Source organism: Bos javanicus, unplaced genomic scaffold, assembly GCF_032452875.1.
Source record: "Bos javanicus breed banteng unplaced genomic scaffold, ARS-OSU_banteng_1.0 tig00001692_1, whole genome shotgun sequence".
In the NCBI taxonomy this organism is placed as follows: domain Eukaryota; kingdom Metazoa; phylum Chordata; class Mammalia; order Artiodactyla; family Bovidae; genus Bos; species Bos javanicus.
The window spans coordinates 482,058-506,918 of NW_026893637.1; the positions used below are offsets into that span (position 1 = coordinate 482,058).

Below are 24,861 nucleotides of genomic sequence, written 5' to 3' on the forward strand. Positions count from 1 at the left end.
CACTGCCTATAATTTTATGAAGTCTGAAATGGTGCAAATAGTGACTAAGAAGTATAAAAAATGCATACACGGAGGAAATCTTTTTCTTACTTAATTATTTTCTAATGTTTCCTTCTTAGCCACACATTTTCATTAATGTCTCAAGCCATCAAGGCATGAGCTTTGTTTTGTCCATTTTTCCCTGTCCTTGTGTGTATCTCTATAATTTCTTTTCCATCCAAGGTTAAGGCTGTGAAAAATTTAATTAGGGGAAAGTGAACATATTCTTCAAAATACACTCCCATCTTAATTGCTAGCTACCACCCATCTACTCAGCAGCTATCTTTATTTAGCCTACCTACAGCCATCCTTCAGGACTAATTTTCATTCAATCTTAGTTTAAAATCATGCTCAAATGCTTCAGTTCAGTTCAGTCGCTCAGTCGTGTCTGACTCTTTGTGACCCCATGAATTGCAGTGCGCCAGGCCTCCCTGTCTATCACCAACTCACGGAGTTCATCCAGATTCACGTCCATCGAGTCAGTGATGCCATCCAGCCATCTCATCCTCTGTCATCCCCTTCTCCTCCTGCCCCCTATCCCTCCCAGCATCAGAGTCTTTTCCAATGAGTCAACTCTTTGCATGAGGTGGCCAAAGTACTGGAGTTTCAGCTTTAGCATCATTCCTTCTAAAGAAATCCCAGGGCTGATCTCCTTCAGAATGGACTGGTTGGATCTCCTTGCAGTCCAAGGGACTCTCAAGAGTCTTCTCCAACACCACAGTTCAAAAGCATCAATTCTTCAGCACTCAGCCTTCTTCACAGTCCAACTCTCACATCCATACATGACCACAGGAAAAACCATAGCCTTGACTAGATGAACTTTTGTTGGCAAAGTAATGTCTCTGCTTTTGAATATGCTATCTAGGTTGGTCATAATTTTTCTTCCCAGGAGTAGGTATCTTTTAATCTCATGGCTGCAATCACCATCTGCAGTGATTTTGGAGCCCAAAAAATAAAGTCTGACACTGTTTCCACTGTTTCCCCATCTATTTCCCATGAAGTGATGGGACCAGATGCCATGATCTTCGTTTTCTGAATGTTGAGCTTTAAGCCAACTTTTTCACTCTCCACTTTCACTTGCATCTAGAGGCTTATGGACTCTGTGGGAGAGGGAGAGGGTGGTAAGATTTGGGAGAATGGCACTGAAACATGTGAAATGTCATGTATGAAACGAGATGCCAGTCCAGGTTCAATGCACGATGCTGGATGCTTGGGACTGGTGCACTGGGACGACCCAGAGGGATGGTATGGGGAGGGAGGAGGGAGGAGGGTTCAGAAAAAAAAAAAAAAGAAAAAAAAATTATAGCTCCTATTTCCTTTAGATATTCTGGTCTTAACTCTCTTGTTACCTCTCCCACTTAGTCTTTCTTAATTCAATCTATATTTCTACCTATGTGTCACTGTTCTATGTTCTCATAACACTTATTATTTCTGAAATAGCCTTAATCATTTTTTTATTTACTTGTTTGCCGTCTTTTCCCATTAAAATATATCCAGGTGACCAGGGGCCTTTGCTTATCTTGTTTACCAGTGTATCTTCAGAGCCTAGAACGTTTATTGGAAGAAAGTAGACAATGAATAAATTTTTATACAAAAAAAGTGAAAGAAGGAATAACTGCAAAAAAAAAAAAAAAAAAGGCTTTTGAGGTCCTCTTCACTTTCTGCCATAAGGGTGGTGTCATCTGCATATCTGAAGTTATTGATATTTCTCCTGGCAATCTTGATTCCAGCTTGTGTTTCTTCCAGTCCAGCTTTTCTCATGATGTACTCTGCATATAAGTTAAATAAGCAGGGTGACAATATACAGCCTTGACATAATCCTTTTCCTATTTGGAACTAGTCTGTTGTTCCATGTTCAGTTCTAACTGTTGCTTCCTGACCTGCATACAAATTTCTCAAGAGGTAGATCAGGTGGTCTGGTATTCCCATCTCTTTCAGAATTTTCCACAGTTTATTGTGATCCACACAGTCAAAGGCTTTCGCATAGTCAATAAAGCAGAAATAGATGTTTTCCTGGAATTCTCTTGCTTTGTCCATGATTCAGCGGATGTTGGCAGTTTGATCTCTGGTTCTTCTGCCTTTTCTAAAACCAGCTTGAACATCAGGAAGTTCATGGTTCACATATTGCTGAAGCCTGGCTTGGAGAATTTTGAGCATTATTTTACTAGCGTGTGAGTTGAGTGCAATTGTGCGGTAGTTTGAGCATTCTTTGGCATTGCCTTTCTTTGGGATTGGAATGAAAACTGACCTTTTCCAGTCCTGTGGCCACTGCTGAGTTTTCCAAATTTGCTGGCATATTGAGTGCAGCACTTTCACAGCATCATCTTTCAGGATTTGGAATAGCTCAACTGGAATTCTATCACCTCCACTAGCTTCGTTCGTAGTGATTTTTCTAAGGCCCACTTGACTTCACATTCCAGGATGACTGGCTCTAGGTCAGTGATCACACCGTCGTGATTATCTGGGGTGTGAAGATCTTTTTTGTACAGTTCTTCTTTGTATTCTTGCCATCTCTTCTGAATATCTTCTGCTTCTGTTAGGTCCATTCCATTTCTGTCCTTTATCAAGCCCATCTTTGCATGAAATGTTCCTTTGGTATGTCTGATTTTCTTGCAGAGATCTCTAGTCTTTCCCATTCTGTTGTTTTCCTCTATTTCTTTGCATTGATTGCTGAGGAAGGCTTTCTTATCTCTTCTTGCTATTCTTTGGAACTCTGCATTCAGATGCTTATATCTTTCCTTTTCTCCTTTGCCTTTCACTTCCATATTCAAAATCATCTCCATACAAGTTACCTGCAAACTGAATGCTTCTGTCTGGATTTCTGTGATCTCTAAAAGAACTAAACTACCAATGCAGCAGACATAAGAGACACGGGTTCTATCCCTGGGTTCGGAAAATCCCCTGGAAGTGTGTATGTATTCTTGCTTGGAGAATCCCATGGACAGAGGAGCCTGGCAGGCTATAGCATTGTTTATAAAGAGTCAGAAAGGACTGAAGCGACTTGGCATGCACAGTATCGCTGCATTACCTAGATTGCTTGATAGCTACTTCTTTCATTTTACTCACTGCAGGAATTTTTATTTTTGTGCACAAAATGCACACATTTTGGTATATAAAAGCATAAATACCTTTTAATATCAAATACCAGGCAACATATTTCAGACTACTTTGGGGTTTAATTCAGAACTCAAATTTACTCTACTGCTCCAACTTGCTTTCACCTGAATGATTTTAAACTCAAAAAAATTAATGCAAAGTCTGGCATATTTCTTTATGATTTTATAGATTTCTTTTTAATATTTCCCTAATTTTTAAATTATTTTTAACTGAAAACAAATACTACTACTTGAATGTCCACCAAGGACATCATTCAGCTATATAAGCAAAGTTCAAAACTAAATACATCCCATGAATATTAAAGATATAAGAAATAAGTTCAATATCTTGTATTCTTACCCTTTAATGAATTAAATGAGTACCATTTCATTGCTACTGGGGTTGCATAGGTGCTTCTCTGCCAAAATTATTGTTAATTTCAAAGTTTCCCACATCAGAATGAAAGTAAATCACTTAAACAACTCATCAGAAGCCATATAGTCTTTATAGACTGATTTACTGAAGACTTCTTTAATTTAAATAAGAATCTTGAAAAGTATTTAACAAAAATACTTACATTTAATTAAAATTGTTGTAATAAGAGTATTGTAACCTCTTCCAAAGTATATTTCAGTAAAGTCATCAAGAAAATTACATTTTTTTCTCATTAAAAAATAGAGACACTCTCAAGGGTAAGCGATACTTGTAAACTAAACTTAGTGGTCATGCTGTATATTTACATCTACCTCAGTGACCTGGGGATTCACACCCCAGAGAATTTTGATTGGGGTGTTTTCCATGAGCTACAAACAAGACAATTTAAAAAAAATCCCGTATTCCTCATTTAAAATATAATTTATTTTAAATCATTAAATCATACAGGTAGCTTGAGCATGTTTATCTTCTCATCTTAGAAAAATAGCACTAGCAATCAACCTGTTTATATTTATCATGGAAGACGTGAATTGCAAAATTCAGAAAGAGAAAATCACAATTACTGTCCAATAGACCAAGCATAGTGTTGTTCCCATAGACCAAGAATAATGTTATGTTTATTTCAGTCTTTCCTCTAAGTTTTCTTATTTGAACATCTATATTTGCAAAAAACACATTCAATATCACTCTGAATAGAAATATGATATTATGGCATTTGCAGTTATTATTGTATCCCAATGTTTCCCTGTATTATTAAAACTTGTTGAATATACATTTTTTGATAATGCAATTGATAGGTTTGCTGAATTATGTGGTATGCTGCTGCTGCTAAGTCACTACAGTCTTGTCCGACTCTGTGCAACCCTATAGATGGCAGCCCACCAGGCTCCCCCGTCCCTGGGATTCTCCAGGCAAGAGCACTGGAGTGGGTTGCCATTTCCTTCTCCAATGCATGAAAGTGAAAAGTGAAAGGGAAGTCGCTCAGTCGTGTCCGACTCTTAGCGACCCTATGGACTGCAGCCCACCAGGCTCCTCTGTCCATGGGATTTGCCAGGCAAGAGTACTGGAGTGGAGTGCCATTGCCTTCTGGTCTATTTCATCATAATAAACTGCTACAGATTCACTGGCTTGAAAAATACTCATTTATTAATTCACAATTTTGTATGCCCGAAGTTAAGCACAATACACCTGGTCCCTCTTTTCAAGTTATCACAAGGCTGAAATCAAAGTGTCATCAAGTTTCTCATCTAGAAATTGGTTCTCTTCCAAGCTCATTCATGTTGTTGGAATAATGCAGTTCCTTGAAGTTGTGGGAATAAGGTCTTATTTCCTTGACATCTGTTTTGGGGTTATTCACAGTTCCTAGAATCCACTTCTAGGTATCTGCTTTGTTTTCTCTGCTCAAGTCACTCTCACACTTCAAATCTCTCAACACCCTCTTATAATTCACACATCTCTTTAAAGAGGGATTCAAGTGTTTTTAACAAATCAACGGATTATATGAGACACACCAATCAGGATAGTCTTTCTTTTCCCATGATCAACTGATTTAAAACTAGTTATAATTTAAAAGTATTTGCCAGCAGCTCCCAGATTAATGTGTAATTGAATGGCTAGTTGAAGATACATGTGTGCACCAAATGGTGGGGAATCTTAAGGACTAGTTTAGACTTCTACTTGTCACTCATGAGGTCAACATCTTTGTAATCTTTCCATTTATACCTCATTCTATTTAAAATAGCACCTACTTGCTTGAATGTTTTACTTAAGAGAAGAAATTTGATGATTTGTGATTCCATTATAAGAAGATAAGAAAGCAAACATAGTTTTTAATCTCACAGTAAATAGAAGGAGGAAAAGATGAGAATGGTGATCAAAAATAGAAAATGGACAGTGAAATAGAAATAAGGGATTGAGCAAAACTAAAATTCTGATGTTTAAAATGATACATAAAATCAATCATCTGATAGATAAATTGATTAAAAATAACAGATCATAACACAATTGCTACTCAAGAATTCGTGCTCTTAGTTAAAAAGTTATGTCTTTTGATTGCAACTGGGCCATAAAGATTCTTAAAGGATAAGCTTATAATCATGGGTTTTATAGTCTCACAATTGGGAAGGTTTTAGTTGAAAGAAGGACTTGATTAGGATTTTGCTCCAGGAGGATGATTGAGACAGGAAGGGGAGGAGGGGCTAGAGGAGGAAATAAGACATGTTATTTAAACTTGATGCTGTTACTATCTTGCCTATACCTTGTGTGAAACATGTACTTAGGATTGTGTTTATTTGTATGTGACAGAGTTCTAATTCCCAAACATCCATGTACATAAGAATATTCCAAGAGGCTTGTTTAAAATGAACATTCCTGGGTTTTTCTGGCAAATATCCATGAGTTCAACTGATTTCGCAGGTGATTCTGACAGAGGTTCTAAGAAACCTCTATGATAGAAACCAAAGATTTCTGGATTTGATTTTCAGCTACAAATATCTAGAACCCAGCGCTGTGCAAGTACAATGATAGAATTCTTTGGCCTCCTTCCTGACCTTCGGAAGCTCAGGATTTGGTTGAAGAGGCAAAGACAATTCAATCAACAAAGTGCAAAACCTGAAAATGATTAGTTTAGAATGTGTGAATCATAACTCTATAGTTTAAAAACTGATAGCTGACATGCGGGTTACTGGCAACCATCAGTATATATATATATATATATATATATATATATATATTTTTGTCCCCAGTAAAAAATGCATTTCTCAAGGAGGCAAAAATTGTAAATGAAGGTACAAAGTTTATTTTTAGAGACATAGCACAAGTGGGAGAGCAGGCAGAGAAACTGTTTAGTTAAGATCGAAGCAAGGCAGAGAGGCACACCAGGAAAGAAAGGGTGTGGGTGTCCCCTACAGTGAGGAGGAGCCACCACCAATATTTCTGATCATTTTCTGAGTTTTGGGACATCTCTGGTGTTTCATGGGTTTCCCTGGTGGTTCAGAGGTAAAGAATCCATCTGACAGGCAGAGGACACATGTTTTATCCCTGGATCAGGAAGATCCCCTGGAGAAGGAAATGGCAATCCACCCCACCAACAAATCTTTGGTTTCTATCATAGAGGTTTCTTAGAACCTCTGTCAGAATCACCTGCGAAATCAGTTGAACTCACGGATATTTGGCAGAAAAAACCAGAATCCCATGGATAGAGGAGCTTGGCAGGCTATCATCCATGAGGTTGTAAAAGAGATATGACTTAGTAACTAACCAACAACCATCAACAACAAAACCAGACAAAGATGTTGTAAAAAAAAAAAAAAAAAAAAAGATCAAGATAACTAATGTACTTCATTACAGAAATACTGAATAAAATATTAGAAAATAAAATATCACAGTATATGATAGGAAAATAAATAATGACTCGAGGGGGAGGGGAGGAACCAAAACAATTACCTGTATAGCAGCAAACAAGATATGTAAGAAAATTCCTTCAACGTGATAAAGATCATCTACAAAAGTACCTCTAGCTAGCATTATGTTTAATGTAAAAGCAGAAAACAGAAAAGAAATCCTACATAAAGTAAAATAACTTAATTTTCTCCTAACCCTGTGTATAAAAACAACCAAAAAACTAATGTCCTCAACCACTTTTATTCAACATCTTATTTTAACTTTTTGCTGAATAAGGAAAGAAAATTATAATTCCTGGAAAGTAGAAAGTAAAACTGTCTTTATTTGCCAGCTAGATTCTGTATATAGAAAGTTCTAAGGAATTTGCAACCAAAATATGAAAAAATAATAACAGAATGCATTAGTGGTGCATAAATGAGTATATATAAAAATATCAATTGCATCATTGTATTCTAATGGTGAGCAAATAAAAATGACTTTTTAAAGTATAATTTGCAAGACTTATTCATGCATGCATGTATGTGTGTGTGTTAGTCTCTCAGTCGTGTCCAACTCTTGTGACCCCATGGCCTGTAGCCCACCAGGTTCCTCTGTCCATGGAATTCTCCAGTCAAGAATACTGAAGTGGGTCGCCATTTCCTTCTCCAGGGTATCTTCCCAACCCAGGGATCGAATGCAGGTCTCCTGCAAGCATAAAGATTAAAAATAAACTATTGATAGCTAAGCTGTAATCCCTGAATACCTTAATTACACCAAAGGCAAGCTATTTCTAGTATTCATGGTAAACAGGCCATATTTTTCACAATGATAGCCTATTTCTGACATTCTATACTTTAACAAGAAAGTGAAAGTGTTAACCACTCAGTCATGCCTGATTCTTTGGGACCCCATGGACTGTAGTCCACCAGGTTCCTCTGTCCATGGAATTCTCCAGGCAAGACTGCTGTAATGGCTGACTATTCCCTTCTCCAGGGAGTCTTCCCAATCTAGGGATTGAACCCAGGTCTCCTGCCTTGCAGGTGGATTCTTTACCATTTGAGCCACCCACACTCTTATCAGGAAGAGGTTAATTTCTATTCAACACATGGATACTAGAAATATTTGTCACAGCCATCAAGGAAATATGAACTTTTCAATTAAAACTCTAGGGGACTGCCTTTGGATTTGTACATTCTTGGGGAGATGTAGGTTTAGATATATACATAGTATTACAGCCAAAGTATTTTAAAATTAGTCACAGTAATTTCAGTAGTTAATATGAGGATTACTTAAAGTTTCTTATAGCTAATAAAAATTTTATTAAATGTGAGTTGAGAAAAGTCATCCATTCAGAATGAAATGAGTTTTGTATTTAACCAAATTATTTTTCTAGAACTGTAAATTGCAAGAATGATATACCTTCCCTTTTGTTTTAATATGCTGATTTGTGGTTATTAATTCATGACTGTTAAACCACTTTTCATTTTCTGGAATAAAACCCAGTGTGTTAATATTCTGTCTTGAATATTCATTATCTAACCTCATGAGAAAGATTGATCTACAAATTTATTTCTTATAATAGCTTTGTTTGAATTGATTGTTAAAAACTCAGTGAATATAATGCATTGTTAAGTATCCTCTCAATCTGTTCTCTAGAAAGATTTGTGCATGATTGACAATATTTCTTAAATGTTTTGAGAAATTCACCAACATAATAAACAGGGCACAGGATTTCTTTGTTAGGAAGTTTTTGAAAACAAATTCCATTACTTTGGGCTTCCCCAGTGACTCAGTGGTAAAGAATTCACCTGCAATACAGAAGACACAGGAGACGGGGGTTCAATCCTGGGTCAGGGATATCTCTTGGAGAAGAGCATGGCCACCCACTCCAGTATTCTTGCCAGGAAAATCTCATGGACAGAGAAGCCTGGCAGGCTAAAGTCCATAGGGTCACAAAGAGTCAGACATGACCAAGCACACACAGACATTCATTACTTTAATAGATAAGACTTTACCTAGATTTTGTATTTTTATTGTATAAGATCGAATGCTCTGTTTTTTCAAGGAAGGTGTTTATTTCACTAAGATTTATAATCTCTTAATAATGATTCTTCACAATATATTCTTATCTGCCATGCCTGTAGAATTTTACCTATGCCAATTTTCCCCCCTAATCAGTAAAGAAAGAGATAAAGTTTGGATTATTTTTAAATCAGTATGTCAAACTCATATATAGCATGCCCTTGTTGTCTCTCTTTTCCCTCAGAAACCGAATCAATCATAGTAATGATAATGAGAAATGAATCAAATGGCAAAGTCACATCAATAAAAACAATGGTGGGATTTCCCTGGTGGTCCAGGGGTTAAGATTCTTTGCTTCCACTGCTGGGAGCACAGGCTTTATCCCTGATTGGGAAGCTAAGATCTCACATGCTGTGCAGCACAGCCAAAAATAAAAATAAATAAATTCAAACAATGGTAAAATAAAAACCAGTTAATATGATCTTATCATTACAAAGGAGTATAGATGACTGAAGCAGAGAGGGCATGGCTACAGTCAAGCATGCTTGAACATGCAGAGCTGAAGAACAAATGATGTAAATTTTAGAGGATGCTTGGGGCTGGTGCACTGGGATGACCCAGAGGGAGGGTATGGGGAGGGAGGAGGGAGGAGGGTTCAGGATGGGGAACACAGGTATACCTGTGGCGGATTCATTTCAATATTTGGCAAAACTAATACAATATTGTAAAGTTTAAAAATAAAATAAAATTTAAAAAAATAAAATAAAATAAAACCAACTGTAGAATATAGTGACTATAGCTAACCACTTTATTGTATATTTGAAAATTGCAAAGAGAGTAGATGTTAAAATTTCTTATCATAGGCAAATAAATTTGAGGTGATGGAGGTTTTTAACTCAAAAAAATAAAAAAAAAATAAAAGAATGAACAAAATAAATACTGAAGTCTGTATGAAAATGAAACAGTCAAGGATAAACAGGATCCACTTACAGGGAAGAAAAGATGTCAGAAGTTGCTCTAATGGATAGTGAGATTTACTTCAAAGTTATCATAAAGAATATGTGGTAATGGCAGGTACTTCAAAGGAATATAAGAAAGACTTATTAAACTGAATGAGGTAGATTCATGATTAGGTCCAGTTATTCAAAAACATCTGTTAATCTATTATAATTTTTTCATACTTCATTATTGATAAAGAGCATTTCTTCTTCTTTGGATTATGAATGCAAACCTGAGACATGAATGAGTATATATGTCAGAAGAAGAGAAAATAGAGCAGTTCTTAACTTGGGATTTATCACTGGGTAATCATTATATCTCCTTAGAAATACGTTTAACTTTTTCTCAGTATTCAGTATCATCTTAAACACCTTTTATTGAACTATATTATACTGGTATTCAAAAAATTAGTGATGCATACAGAGACTAGATATTATTTTCAGGATCTTCTTGCTTAAAATCAGGTAATATTTTTATAATGCAAACTCAAAAGTCCTCATTTTACCTGGAGTAAAATAAAGTTTTGAGAAAAGCTAAAAGTTGCATTTTATAGAACTGAATCAAAAGTTAGTTATGAGAACCTGAGTGCAAATTTAACCCTAACCCTAACCCTGACACTAAACAGAGTCATCATCTGTGTTTGCAGCAGTGTTACAAATCACAACATAAACTGTAGCATAAGGAGTGAGTCTCTAACAATATATATCTTTTCATCACTCTGACTTCCATAATGTATTATTTCTAACAAACACATGAAAAGATGCTCAACATCACTCATTATCAGAGAAATGCAAATCAAAACCACTATGAGGTACCATTTCACACCAGTCAGAATGGCTGCGATCCAAAAGTCTACAAATAATAAATGCTGGAGAGGGTGTGGAGAAAAGGGAACCCTCTTACACTGTTGGTGGGAATGCAAACTAGTACAGCCACTATGGAGAACAGTGTGGAGATTCCTTAAAAAACTGGAAATAGAACTGCCTTATGATCCAGCAACCCCACTGCTGGGCATACACACTGAGGAAACCAGAAGGGAAAGAGACACGTGTACCCCAATGTTCATCACAGCACTCTTTATAATAGCCAGGACATGGAAGCAACCTAGATGTCCATCAGCAGATGAATGGATAAGAAAGCTGTGGTACATATACACAATGGAGTATTACTCAGCCATTAAAAAGAATACATTTGAATCAGTTCTAATGAGGTGGATGAAACTGGAGTCTATTATACAGAGTGAAGTAAGCCAGAAGGAAAAACACCAATACAGTATACTAACGCATATATATGGAATTTAGAAAGATGGTAACGATAACCCTATGTACGAGACAGCAAAAGAGACACTGACGTATAGAACAGTCTTATGGACTTTGTGGGAGAGGGAGAGGGTGGAAAGATTTGGGAGAATGGCATTGAAACATGTAAAATATCATGTATGAAACGAGATACCAGTCCAGGTTCAATGCACGATACTGGATGCTTGGGGCTAGTGCACTGGGACGACCCAGAGGGATGGTATGGGGAGGGAGGAGGGAGGAGGGTTCAGGATGGGGAACACATGTATACCTGTGGTGGATTCATTTTGATATTTGGCAAAACTAATACAATTATGTAAAGTTTAAAAATAAAATAAAATTAATTAAAAAAAAAAAAGAAATGATTGTAGCTCCTCCTGACCATCAAAAAAAAATGTAAAATGCAACATACAATTTATTTGGAACATAATCATATATTTATTTAAAATAAAGGTAAACTAGCATCAGAAATATATAAGAAAATTATTAGGCATAATATGAACATAAACATATTTATTTGAGTTATACACAGCTTGACTTTAATTCAAGTGGTTTTTCAGTCCTATTGGACTTTTGAATTATATTGAGGGAGAAAGCAGTTTCATAGTTCTCAAACTCCTGACTGTCTCTTTCACACCTTTATTCCTAAGGCTATAGATAAGGGGGTTCAGCATAGGAATCATGACAGTAGAAAACACAGTGGCTACTCTGATGAGGAGCCATGAGCTTTTGGAGTTTGGTACACAATGAAGGAACAGGACAGTCCCATGGAAAACGGTGATGGCGGTCAGGTGGGAGGCACAGGTGGAGAAGGCTTTTTGGAGTCCAGCAGCTGAAGGCATCTTGATGAGTGTGACAACTGTGAAAATGTAGGAGGTGAAGATAATCAGGAGGCTACACACACCTCATTGAGTGTAGAAATGAAACATGTCAGTTGACTGAAATGGGTGTCAGAACAGGAAGCAGAGATGATGGCAGAATACTCACAGCCAAAGTGATGTATGACATAGAACGGCAGAAGGACAGCTCCAAAAGAGGACATGTGATTGTCAAGGAACACATTCCACCCCACGTGTAAGTCCCAGCAACCAGGGGGCTGCAGAGCTTAGGAGGCACAGCAGCTGTGTAGAGCAGGAGTTACAAACAGCCACAAACCGGTCATAGGCCATCACTGCTAGCATGGACATCTCCGTAATCACAAATGTACAGCCAAAGAAAAACTGTGCCATGCATCCTTTGAAAGAGATAACTCTGTCTTCCAGTACCAAGATATCTAGGAGTTTGGGTGTAAATACACTGGAAGAACAAATATCCAAAAAGGATAAATGGCTAAGAAAAAAGTACATGGGTGTGTGGAGTTTGAGACTTGTCCTTATGATCACTATTACGCCAAGGTTCTCCACCAGAGTGACTGTGTAAATGGTCAAGAACACCAGGAAAAGGGGTGCCAGGAGGTGCAGGTATTCTGAGAAGCCCAAGAGGATGAACATGATCACAGAGCTCTGATTTCCTTCACTCAGAACCATGGATCTTGATTGAAAAGATAAAAATAAAGAAGAATTAAAATTGAGCAATGAAACACGAGAAGGTGGAGTGAAAGAAGCTCAAGATTGCTCAACCTAAGCTAATGAAGGTGGTGTGATCAGTGTACACCCAGGAATGTTCTGAAGTGTCAGGCTGAAGTCTTTGCTTGAAAACTTGAGTAAATTTGAATATGGGGAATTAGCTTTATCCTTTAGAACTTCAGTTTCTTTATCTGGGAAATAAGAAAGAATAGTATTTATCAGTAGTAGTATTATATATAAATGATTCCTGAATGAGTATAATGCTTAGAGTACTAAATATCCCCAAGATAGAATATAATTATATGAGAACACGGGCTACATAGAAGGAAATAAAAAAAAAAAAAAAACTAGACAAATCATTGATTGGGTTATGGCAGTCAAATGATAACAGCAGAAGTGGCCTGGGAAAGATTAAACATTTTTAACACATAAAGAAAAATATAATAGTAAATTTCTCTGGGGTTAAACATATAACTACACATGCACGATGGTTCTGGGACTAATAAAAGTAGAATTTAGCCTGTATATTGCTGTTTTCAGTTCATATAGGTCTCCTCTGCCAAAAATCTGGATTCCATATCCCTCAGATCAGAGTGAAAGGATGATCCTAGGTTCAATCAACTCACCAAATGCCAGATATCCCTGGTGTATTTCTCTGATGGATTCCTTGCTAACACTAATATGCTGCATACACATTTTGTATCAAAATCTAAATTTTGTTTAAACATTTCCCATCCTTTAATAAGAAAGTTGATGATTCTTACAAAATATAGTTAATAATAATAGCAAGAAATATAATCTGTTATTTTTGCAACAGTCAAGAAACTGCAGAAGGAGAATGAACATGTCCTTGAGGCCACCTGATGCAAAGAACTGACTCATTGGAAAAGAGCCTGAAGTTGGGAAAGATTGAAGGCAGGAGGAGAAGGGGCTGACAGAGGATGAGGTGGTTGAATGGCATCACTGACTCGGTGGACATGAGTTTGAGTAAGCTCCAGAAGTTGGTGATGGACAGAGAAGTCTGGCATTCTGCAGCCCATGGGGTCACAAAGAGGCAGACATGACTGAGCAACTGAACTGACTGACTGATGATATTGCTGATCAGTTCAGTTCGGTTGCTCAGTCATGTCTGACTCTTTGTGACCCCACGGATTGCAGCATGCCAGGCCTCCCTGTCCATCACCAACTTCTGGAGTTCACTCAAACTCATGTCCATCTAGTCGGTGATGCCATGCAGCCATCTCATCCTCTGCTGTCCCCTTCTCCTCCTGCCCCCAATCCCTCCCAGCATCAGAGTCTTTTCCAGTGAGTCAACTCTTCGCGTGAGGTGGCCAAAGTACTGGAGTTTCAGCTTTAGCATCATTCCTTCCAAAGAAATCCCAGGGCTGATCTCCTTCAGAATAGACTGGTTGGATCTCCTTGCAGTCCAAGGGACTCTCAAGAGTCTTCTCCAACACCACAGTTCAAAAGCATCACTTCTTCGGTGCTCAGCTTTCTTCACAGTCCAACTCTCACATCCATACATGACCACTGGAAAAACCATAGCCTTGACTAGACAGACCTTTGTTGGCAAAGTAATGTCTCTGCTTTTGAATATGCCATCTAGGTTGGCCATAACTTTCCTTCCAAGGAGTAAGTGTCTTTTAATTTCATGGCTGGAGTCACCATCTGCAGTGATTTTGGAGCCCCCCAAAATAAAGTCTGACACTGTTTCTACTGTTTCCCATAGATCCAGCTATATTTCTGTACTACAGTCACAGAGGTCATAGCACTAATATTTTTAATTCATCCATGTGATTGCTTCACCTACTCCTTTATGTCACATATCAAGAAAGAAAAAAAAAAGGCCATATAAAATATTGACCCAATAAGATGATACTACATAGTTTCTTTGGAGGAAGAAATTGCAACCACTCCAGTATTCTTGCCTGGGCAATTGAATGGACAGAGGAGCCTGGAGGGCTACAGTCTAGGGGGGTCTCAAAAAGTCAGACACAACTGAACACACACACACACACACACACACAGTTTCCTGTGTCAGAAATGATATACACATATGTAGGGGTGTTGGAAAACAAAGATTCACAAATTATTCAAAGGGATTGACAATTCTGGTGCAGCTAATTTTGGAAGATTTAGCCAAATGGGCAACCTATAACTCAGCAGCTAATTGAGGTTCCCATTTATAAGTGTAAGCTATTTTTAATATAGGGCTAAGAAATAAAGAAAATATCTGCTTACATGTTTGAGCATCTGTTATCACCACATCAATGCAGTTGGCCTGATATTTCACCTGAAGCTTTGTCAGGGATGGAATCAACAAATATGCTTATAAATCCAATCAAAGGAGCATTTTAAAAGAGAATCACTTGAAATAGAAGGTTTTTGGTATTTTACTTTTTTGCTATTTTACAGATTTCTTAGTATGCTTTTTATTAGTAAATCAAATATAAATGATAAAGATAGTTGAAGTCCATGTAGACCAAAGATAATTAGTGCAATGTTTATTAATTCTATAGAGTATTACTTTGTAGTTCTAAATTCCTTTCTTCCAAATTTTGTTCATAATTGCATGCTAGTTTTAGTTAAAGCAAGGACTGTGTATATGATACTAACTTTTTTCTTTTTTTAAAATATTTATTTATTTATTTTTGGCTCATGGCTCCAGAACACAGGCTCGGTAGTCATGGTGCACAGGCTTAGTTGCCACGTGACATGTGGGATCTTCCCAGACCAGGGATCGAAACAGTGTTTTTATCCTCCAATATGTAATTTAGTTAAAGCTTGAAAACCTTAATTTCATAATCTTTGACAGTGCTTCTAGGTAGAGAAGCCCAGATTGTGCATGCTCCCACAGAGAGGTTGGGATTGCGTTATGTAAATATATTTTTAAAAAGGGATGTCTTAAGTATTTGTGATATGGCATCTTTTTCGTTAAAAAAACAATTATTTCAAATTCAGATTTAAAGATTTGTGAAAGTGGTAAGTGCCAAATACTCGTTTAAAGAATAAATGACTAAATAGTTTTATTTACAGAATTTGTTATTTTTTAAACAACTACAACAAGTACAGTGAGAAAGAAAAACAAAAGAAAAATTAGAAGAAAGACAAGTTAAAATACAGGACAATATTTGTAGGAAAAATGTTGAGGTTCAAGAGTCTAAGCCAGAGAGATATTAAAATAAATTGTTAATTTATTAAAGACAGATTGTTGAAAAAAGTTTTTCAAAGGGAGAAGTGTTTCATTTGTCTGATACAAAATCAGACTGTATCTTAACAGACACCAACAAGCAACTGGGGAAAATATCAAAATAGACTGGAATGCCAACAATATTGCAGAATGCCACAGATCATGTGATAAAGAAAATTATTTTATGATGTTGAGGACTATGTACTCCCTGACACACAGTTTTCCCACTGAGAAATTTAGGGAACTTTCTTCGTGGCTTAATAAAAATGAAGATTCTTTTAGGGCTACCATAAGATATTTAAACTTCTTTCAAAGTAATATTTGCCAAAGTGTTGATGCCCAGAATTTTGTCACTTCCTACTGCAAGCTCCCCAGAACAATCAAAAGAACACATACCTCATTTTCTCCCATTTCTTGTGATCACCACAACTTTCATGACAGTATTCTTCATCAGTTCAGTTCAGTTGCTCAGTCATGTTTGACTCTTTGCGACCCCATGAATCGCAGCATGACAGGCCTCCCTGTCCATCACCAACTCCCAGAGTTGACCCAGACTCACGTCCATCAAGTCAGTGATGCCATCCAGCCATCTCATCCTCTGTCGTCCCCTTCTCCTCCTGCCCCCAATCCCTCACAGCATCACAGTCTTTTCCAATGAGTCAACTCTTCGCATGAGGTGGCCGAAGTACTGGAGTTTCAGCTTCAGCATCATTCCCTCCAAAGAAATCCCAGGGCTGATCTCCTTCAGAATGGACTGGTTGGATCTCCTTGCAGTCCAAGGGACTCTCAAGAGTCTTCTCCAACACCACAATTCAAAAGCATCAATTCTTCGGTGCTCATCCTTCTTCACAGTCCAACTCTCACATCCATACATGACCACTGGAAAAACCATAGCCTTGACTAGACAGACCTTTATTGGCAAAGTAATGTCTCTGCTTTTGAATATGCTATCTAGGTTGGTCATAACTTTCCTTCCAAGGAGTAGTCGTCTTTTAATTTCATGGCTGCAGTCACCATCTGCAGTGATTTTGGAGCCCAAAAAATAAAGTCTGACACTGTTTCCCCATCTATTTCCCATGAAGTGATGGGACCAGATGCCATGATCTTCGTTTTCTGAATGTTGAGCTTTAAGCCAACTTTTTCACTCTCCACTTTCACTTGCATCAAGAGGCTTTTGAGGTCCTCTTCACTTTCTGCCATAAGGGTGGTGTCATCTGCATATCTGAGGTTATTGATATTTCTCCCGGCAATCTTGATTACAGCTTGTGTTTCTTCCAGTCCAGAGTTTCTCATGATGTACTCTGCATAGAAGTTAAATAAGCAGGGTGACAATATATAGTCTTGACGTACTCCTTTTCCTATTTGGAACCAGTCTGTTGTTTCATGTCCAGTTCTAACTGTTGCTTCCTGACCTGCATACAAATTTCTCAAAATGCAGGTCAGGTGGTTTGGTATTCCCATCTCTTTCAGAATTGTCCACAGTTTATTGTGATCCACACAGTCAAAGGCTTTGGCATAGTCAATAAAGCAGAAATAGATGTTTTTCTGGAATTCTATTGCTTTTTCCATGATCCAGCAGATGTTGGAAATTTGATCTCTGGTTCCTCTGCCCTTTCTAAAACTAGCTTGAACATCAGGAAGTTCACAGTTCAGGTACTGCTGAAGCCTGGCTTGGATAATTTTGAGCATTACTTTACTAGTGTGTGAGATGAGTGCAATTGTGCGGTAGTTCGAGCATTCTTTGGCATTGCCTTTCTTTGGGATTGGAATGAAAACTGCCCTTTTCCAGTCCTGTGGCCACTGCTGAGTTTTCCAAATTTGCTGGCATATTGAGTGCAGCACTTTAACAGCATCATCTTTCAGGATTTGGAATAGCTCAACTGGAATTCCATCACTTCCACTAGCTTTGTTTGTAGTGATGCTTTCTAAGGCCCACTTGACACCCAATTTTTCAAGACATTTGTTTCAGTGAACACTCTATTATAGTCATCCACAAAGGATAATTTATAAACCATAATATTACTACAGACCATTGATTATTGGAAACCAATTTTCTATTCACATGATGCTTGGTCTGTGTTTAAGGCTAAAGATATTGTCCAAATACTCATCTTTGAAAGTCTTCCCCCAAATTACCACTTCTTGCTTGAATTTCTTTGGGAAAACATAAACCTCACTAGAACATTATAATAGGAAAATACTTCTTTTAAAGAATTGAAGAATTGATTTAAAAAAAGAAAAGAAAAAAATGAATCAAGATATTGCACAGTAATGATCACATTGGAAGAGTACCATGTTTAGGACTGGAGATGCTATGTTAGTAGAATATGCAAGAATGCAGATAGGTGTCACAGATCAAGAAACTGTCTTTTCATAAATGTGAACAAAAGCTCTTTTAATAATTTCTTACTAAATCTAGTAGATTTTATATTTTTAAGCTTTTTACATTTTTTGATTCTGAATTTCCCTTATGTGAGGGAATATCTTTAATGTCTTTATTAAAGATACACAGATACACAGCACACTATTTTTGTTTCTGATTTTTTTTTTTAATTTTTGCAGTGCTGTGTTGGTTTCTGCCATACAACAATGCTAATCAGCCATGATTATACATGCATCCCCTCCTTTCCTAGGCTCCTTCCCCTCTCCTCATTCCATTCCTCCCAGTAATCAGAGACCACCAGACTGGGCTCCCTGTACTGGATAGGAACATTTGGTTATGACCCTTGGATGACAAACAAAAGTTAAATTCCTAACTCTATTGCCATGCATAAAGAGGGTCGGGAATTTTGCTGCATATTCCTAAACAATAAAAGACATATGATTTAGTGTAAAGCATTATGGTAAATATTTAATTTTCATAGAAAGCTCTAAATCATGGAAGGAAATGTAATATTTAATTTGTTGAATTATAGCTACAACACATAGCCCCTCCCTTTTTTCTGCTTATAAACCTTAATCATGATTGAAGTGAAGTCACTCAGTCGTGTCCGACTCTTTGCGACCCATGGACTGTAGCCCACCAGGCTCCTCTGTCCATAGAATTCTCCAGGCAAGAGTACTGGAGTGGGTTGCCATTTCTTCCTGCAGGGGATATTCCCGACCCAGGGATTGAACCTGGGGCTCCCGCATTGGAGTCAGACACTTTACCGTCTGAGCCACCAGGGAAGCCCGTTGAATGAAGTGAGTGAAGTTGCTCAGTCGTGTCCGACTCTTTGCGACCCCATGGACTGTAGCCCACCAGGCTCCTCTGTCCATGGGATTCTCCAGGCAAGAATACTGGAGTGGGTTGCAATTTCCTTCTCCAGGGGATCTTCCTAACCCAGGGATCAAACCCACATCTCCCCACATTGCGGTCAGACACTTAACCGTCTGAGCCACCAGGGAAGCCAGGAAAGCCCGTTAGTAAGACACAAATAGGAAAGGCAAGACTTATGTTTAATCTCAATCAGTCATTTAAGGAAACTTAAAGCAATCCAATGACCCATCAATTATTAAAACCTTTGGTAAAACCAGTCATAGTCATGGGACATCACAACAGCATAGAGAAGAGGGTTACAAATGGCCACGAATCGGTCATATGCCATCACTGCCAACAGGAATGTCTCTGTCACCACAAATATGCAGACAAAGAAGAATTGTATGAGGCATCCTGTGAAGGAGATGGTTCTGTCTTCCACAACCAAGTTTTCTAGTAGCATGGGTGTAACTACTGTCAAGTAACAGGAATCAACGAAGGATAAGTGGCTGAGAAAGAAGTACCTGGGCGTGTGGAGCCTGGAACTGGACTTCATGATCAGGATCATGCCCAGGTTCCCCAGCAGAGTGACTGTGTAGATGGTCAGGAAGACCAGGAACTGGGGCAGCTGGAGCTGAGGATATTCTGAGAAGCCCAAGAGAATGAAAGTGACCTTATCACTCTGGTTTGCTTGGTTCCTGTGGACAAAGTATCAATGTTGATCCAGAAGAGTAAAAACTAAACTTTGAAATAGGTGAGAGAATAGAAAATATGTTGGGAAGCTCACTGGGTCTCTGTTTACAGTGTTTCTGTAAATGCTATACTTCTGCTTTATTTCACATGCTAATGTTCACTTGTATGTCAATTATACAGCCAGTAATAATTTTCATTGTATATGATCTTCAAAAACAAAGAACTAAAACAGATTGCTCCTGCTTTATTTCAAATAATAAAACTCATTATTATCAGTTACTTTCAGGAGACATTGTCTTTGCGTGACTCTGAGCTGTGTGAAAACACCTGATATATACAATCCAATTACATGTATTGGAGAAAAACATGTCTTTAGGTTCCACAGTTTCTTACCTGCCTCACTTCCTGAGCTATGAGACAATTAACTTATATGCTAATTTGTATAATTGTAACATCTCTGCAAAAAAGTTAAAATAATATATTCTTGGTTGTTGTATCTCCTTTCAATTCCTTTCTTATTCCTAGTAATTCCAAATTCTCAACCCATTCTGTAGCTATGCTATAAGACATACTAAACTTTTTCACTTATCTTGAATTAATTTTGAAAATGTTTAAATGTATTCTTCATAGCCAATTGTATTATTCATCAGAAGTTTCAAAACAAAATATGAGCTATGCTTCCTGTGATAATAGTTGAAACAATATTGAACAGAAAACTCATTTTTTCCATTGTGGCAGATTTTGGAGTTTGGGTGACAAAAATAAGAACTGTAGAAGTACTGGAGAAAGCATATAGGCTTCAGAATGAATCAAATATATACTCTGCCATTTTGAATTAAGTTTTTAGTTCTTCCAAAGAAAAGTGGCTAGAAAACACCTATTTCAAATTGGACACCAGAATATTTCTTGATTATTACTGATCACAATAATCAGTAACTTTTCCTCTATAGTAAGATAAGAATAGTAATATAAATTTTAAATCACTAGATTGGAACTGGTAGAACAGATATTTACCTTTTTATATATCAGAATTATGAATAATTGTTATGATTTCAAACACCTGATATGTTTGTGAAAATCCAGCACAAGCATGGACATCTATCAACTGGTGGACACATTGGGGAAGAAAATGCAGAAATCCCTTCTTCTGGAAGCCACACAATAGAATCACTGTAGAATTTCATTAGAACACTTGGTTTAAGATGCACCTTTCCTTATTTTCCTCTAGGTTTTCTCACCACACTATAGCTTTCTCTGATTCCCACCTGATGAACTTGTAAGAAAGATACCTTCCAAGGACCATGTCCACAACAGACCCTCTGTAACAAGACTTTGTAAGGTCTCAGCACTGCAAAGATTGATTATGACTATTATTCCAGCCACATTCCTTCAATTTAAAATGCTCTGTGCAAGATTATGAGAATAATTTCCCATGATTGTTTAATATAACAGTGACTTTAAGATTCCAAATAAATGTTAATAGCAAGTGTATAACATTAACATTATTCAATATGACTTTTCCAAAAACTGCTTGGATCTATAAATTCAACCTCATTATCACTTAATACATCCTTCTTAGTGAAGGTGGATTTATCAACCTCTGCTATATAGTACATGCCTATTTCTTTATAATTTATTTCCCTATTTTATTCTTTCTTATGATGTTTGCTTTATTTTACCACCTTCTTTTATAGGCATGACTCATTGTTTCATCCCCTCTGTATACAGACAAACTTGCATATTTATCACTCACAATTACTGTAGGTTATATGCCTATTATTTATAAATATGGCTGTTACTGTCACTTTATTTCTAGAAAATTACAGGAAAATCTTGAAGACAAGGCCCACTTTGTGGGCCTTCTTTTGCCAAAAGGAGAATTCTCCATTTCTGACTTTATGGTTGATACCCAGTGAGAAAACTAGGATACAAATTATTTGAAAGAAAGAATTGGAATATAACTCCATAAACCTTCTCAGCCAAAACGTGGTTCTTTGTGCACACCTTGTTCTACACATGTGTCTGTCTCCTACAAAGATTACTGGGTCTTTGTATTTTCTTTTTTAAGTAAAACAAAAGAGACATGAGTCAACTCACCTAAATACAGAAGAACTTGAATGAGTCATTTAGTGAAGAACTCTTTGCTAAGATTAATGAACTCCAGCAATGCTGCTGCTTAGGACTTAATAGAAACACACCTGAAAAGGGTAGTAAAAGTGCCCAGTATTTTTCATTAATTATTTCATACTTTATGATTTTCCAACCTGTTAAGAAAACTCAGAGATACCAAAGATAAGATCAAGCCTGAAAAGTAAATCCTGGCACCAAGCTTTATCACAAATATATGCCACCATGACCTTAGGCATGTGAAAACTAGAGAATATAACTGAGGTACTGCCTTGATGACTGCAATTCAACTAATTACATTTTAACTCTGAACTCTGTCCCAAGTGGTATATTGATTGTATATTGTTTCCCTAAAGCCTTGGGGCATTTGTATTATCAACCTTACTCATTTAATCTTAAAAAATAAAAAACACCATTAAAAAAATCTATGTGGATATAAAATATAAATCCACAAGGGGAAATTATACACCAATAGATTTATCTTTTATTAATCCATATTTAATTTTTAAAATTTTCTTATGAAGGTATATATATATTCTTATGTTTCTAAACATATGGCTGCTAAATTATAATTATACTGTTTATACTTTACAATATTTACTGTTTATACTTTACAAAATTTGTACTATAAACTTTATTTTATATTTACACTATTGATTCTATTGATAAAAAACAGATTCCATTGGCTTTTCAAATATACAATGTTCTCAGATGTTTATATTTATTACTGAATCTAAAAAGAAATTTTGGATGATATGTTTTCTAAAAACATCTGTTTATGAAAAGGATGATATTTTCACTAATTTTGGTAACTATCCAACTTGGCTTTAAGGACACAGGTTAAAAATAATAATAACTTGATGCAGAAGGAGCTGAAGTGCAAGCAGTGAAAGATTTTACTTTCTTAGGCTCCAAAATCATTGGTTTATGGTGACTGCACCCATGAAATTAAAATGCACTTGCTCCGTGGGAGAAAAGTTATGACAAAACTAGGCAGCACATTCGAAACCAGAAACATCACTTTGCCAACAAAAGTCCATATAGTCAAAACCATGCTGTTTCCAGTAGTCAGGTATGGATGTGAGAGCTGGACATAAAGAAGACAAAGTGCCAAAGAACTGTTCTTTCAAATTGTGGTGCTGGGGAAGACTCCTGAGAGTCCTTCAGACAGCAAGATCCAACCAGTCAGTCCGGAAGGAAATCAACCCTGAATATTCATTGAAAGGACTGATGCTGAAGCTGAAGGTCCAGTGCTTTGGCCGCCTGACATGAAGAGCTAACTCACTGGAAAAGACCCTGATGCTGGGAATGATTGAAGGCTAGTGGAGAAGAGGGCAGCAGAGGATGAGATGGTCAGATGGCATCACCAAATCAATGGACATGAGTGTGAGCAAACTCCAGGAGACAGTGAAGGGCAGGAAAGCCTGGCGTGCTGCAGTCCATGGGGTGGCAAAGACTCGGACATGACTTAGTGACTGAACAACAATAACAACAAGCTTATTTCTCACTAGTGGAAGATTCAAAATACATTTGACTGGGTAGCTGTGCCCTATACGGGCTCTGATTTCTCCCAACTTGTACCTCACCATCATCATGGTGCTTCTGAGGTTATGATTCTCTTAATATTCACTGGAGAAAGAATAGACTCTTCTTCAAATAAATGATGCCAGGACAATCGGGCATTCACAAGTAAAATTCCGGGATTCGACACTTGTCTCATATTATATACAACAGTTAACTCAGAAAGTGAACAAGGTCCTGAATGAAAGAGCATAAACTATAAAACTCTTACAAGAAAAGCACAGGCCTTACATTTAATGCCCTTGAACTTGGAAGTAGATTCTTAGATAGGGGAACAAAAACATAAGCAACAAAAATAAATAAATTGCTAAATTGAACTTCCTCAAAATTTAAAATATTTGTATATTAAAAACATTGTCAATAAAGTGAAAAGAAAAGGTACAGAAAAGAAACAATAAAGACAAAAAGTCAAATCAGATACAACACAAAATTTACAAATGTCCAAAAAGCATGTGAAAATATTCTCAACATATTTAGTTATTGAAGTCGTGTCCAACTCTTCGTGACCCAATGGGCTATAGCCCACCGGGCTCCCCCATCCATGAAATTTTCTAGGCAAGAGTACTGGAGTGGGTTGCCATTTCCTTCTCCAGGCGATCTTCCTAACCCAGGGATCGAACCCACATCTCCCGCATTGCGGGCAGACGCTTTACCATCTGAGCCACCAAGGAATCGCTACAGACATACAGAATAAGTTTGGTGGTTCTTCTCACAAGGATGAACATAGAATTACTATTAGACAAAATGCTTAGCAGGGAAAAAAATAGTTTTTCACATAGAGGTGTTAGGCTTTTCCCCCAATTTCTGGCAGATAATATATATCTTATGTGATAGTAGAGTCTATTTAGGGAGGAGGGTCTGGGTACACCTGATATCAAGGTGTGTGCATGCTAAGTCGCTTCAGTGGTGTTTGATTCCTTGCCACTCTATGGACTGTAGCCCACCAGGCTTCACTGTCTATGGAATTCTCCAGGCAAGAATACTGGAATGGGTTGCCATGCCCTCCTCCAGAGGATCCTCCCAACTCAGGGACTGAACCCATGTCTCCTACATCTCCTGCACTGGTAGTCAGGTTCTTTACCACTAGTGCCACCTGGGAAGCACCACAGCACATAGAATTCACTCCTTAGACTGGATGTGAGTTTACTGTGAAGTGTGTTAGTTGCTCAGTCGTGTCTGAATCTTTGTAACTCCATG

The 24,861-nt window shown here is 37.3% G+C and overlaps 1 protein-coding gene and 1 pseudogene across 1 annotated transcript in view; one reads left to right on the plus strand and one right to left on the minus strand.

The window, feature by feature from the left end:
* Positions 1-24,861, plus strand: part of LOC133243974 (liprin-alpha-1-like) — a 333,694-nt gene that overhangs the window by 246,611 nt on the left and 62,222 nt on the right. The window lies entirely within an intron of this gene.
* LOC133243963 (olfactory receptor 1165-like) lies at positions 11,849-21,259 on the minus strand (annotated as a pseudogene).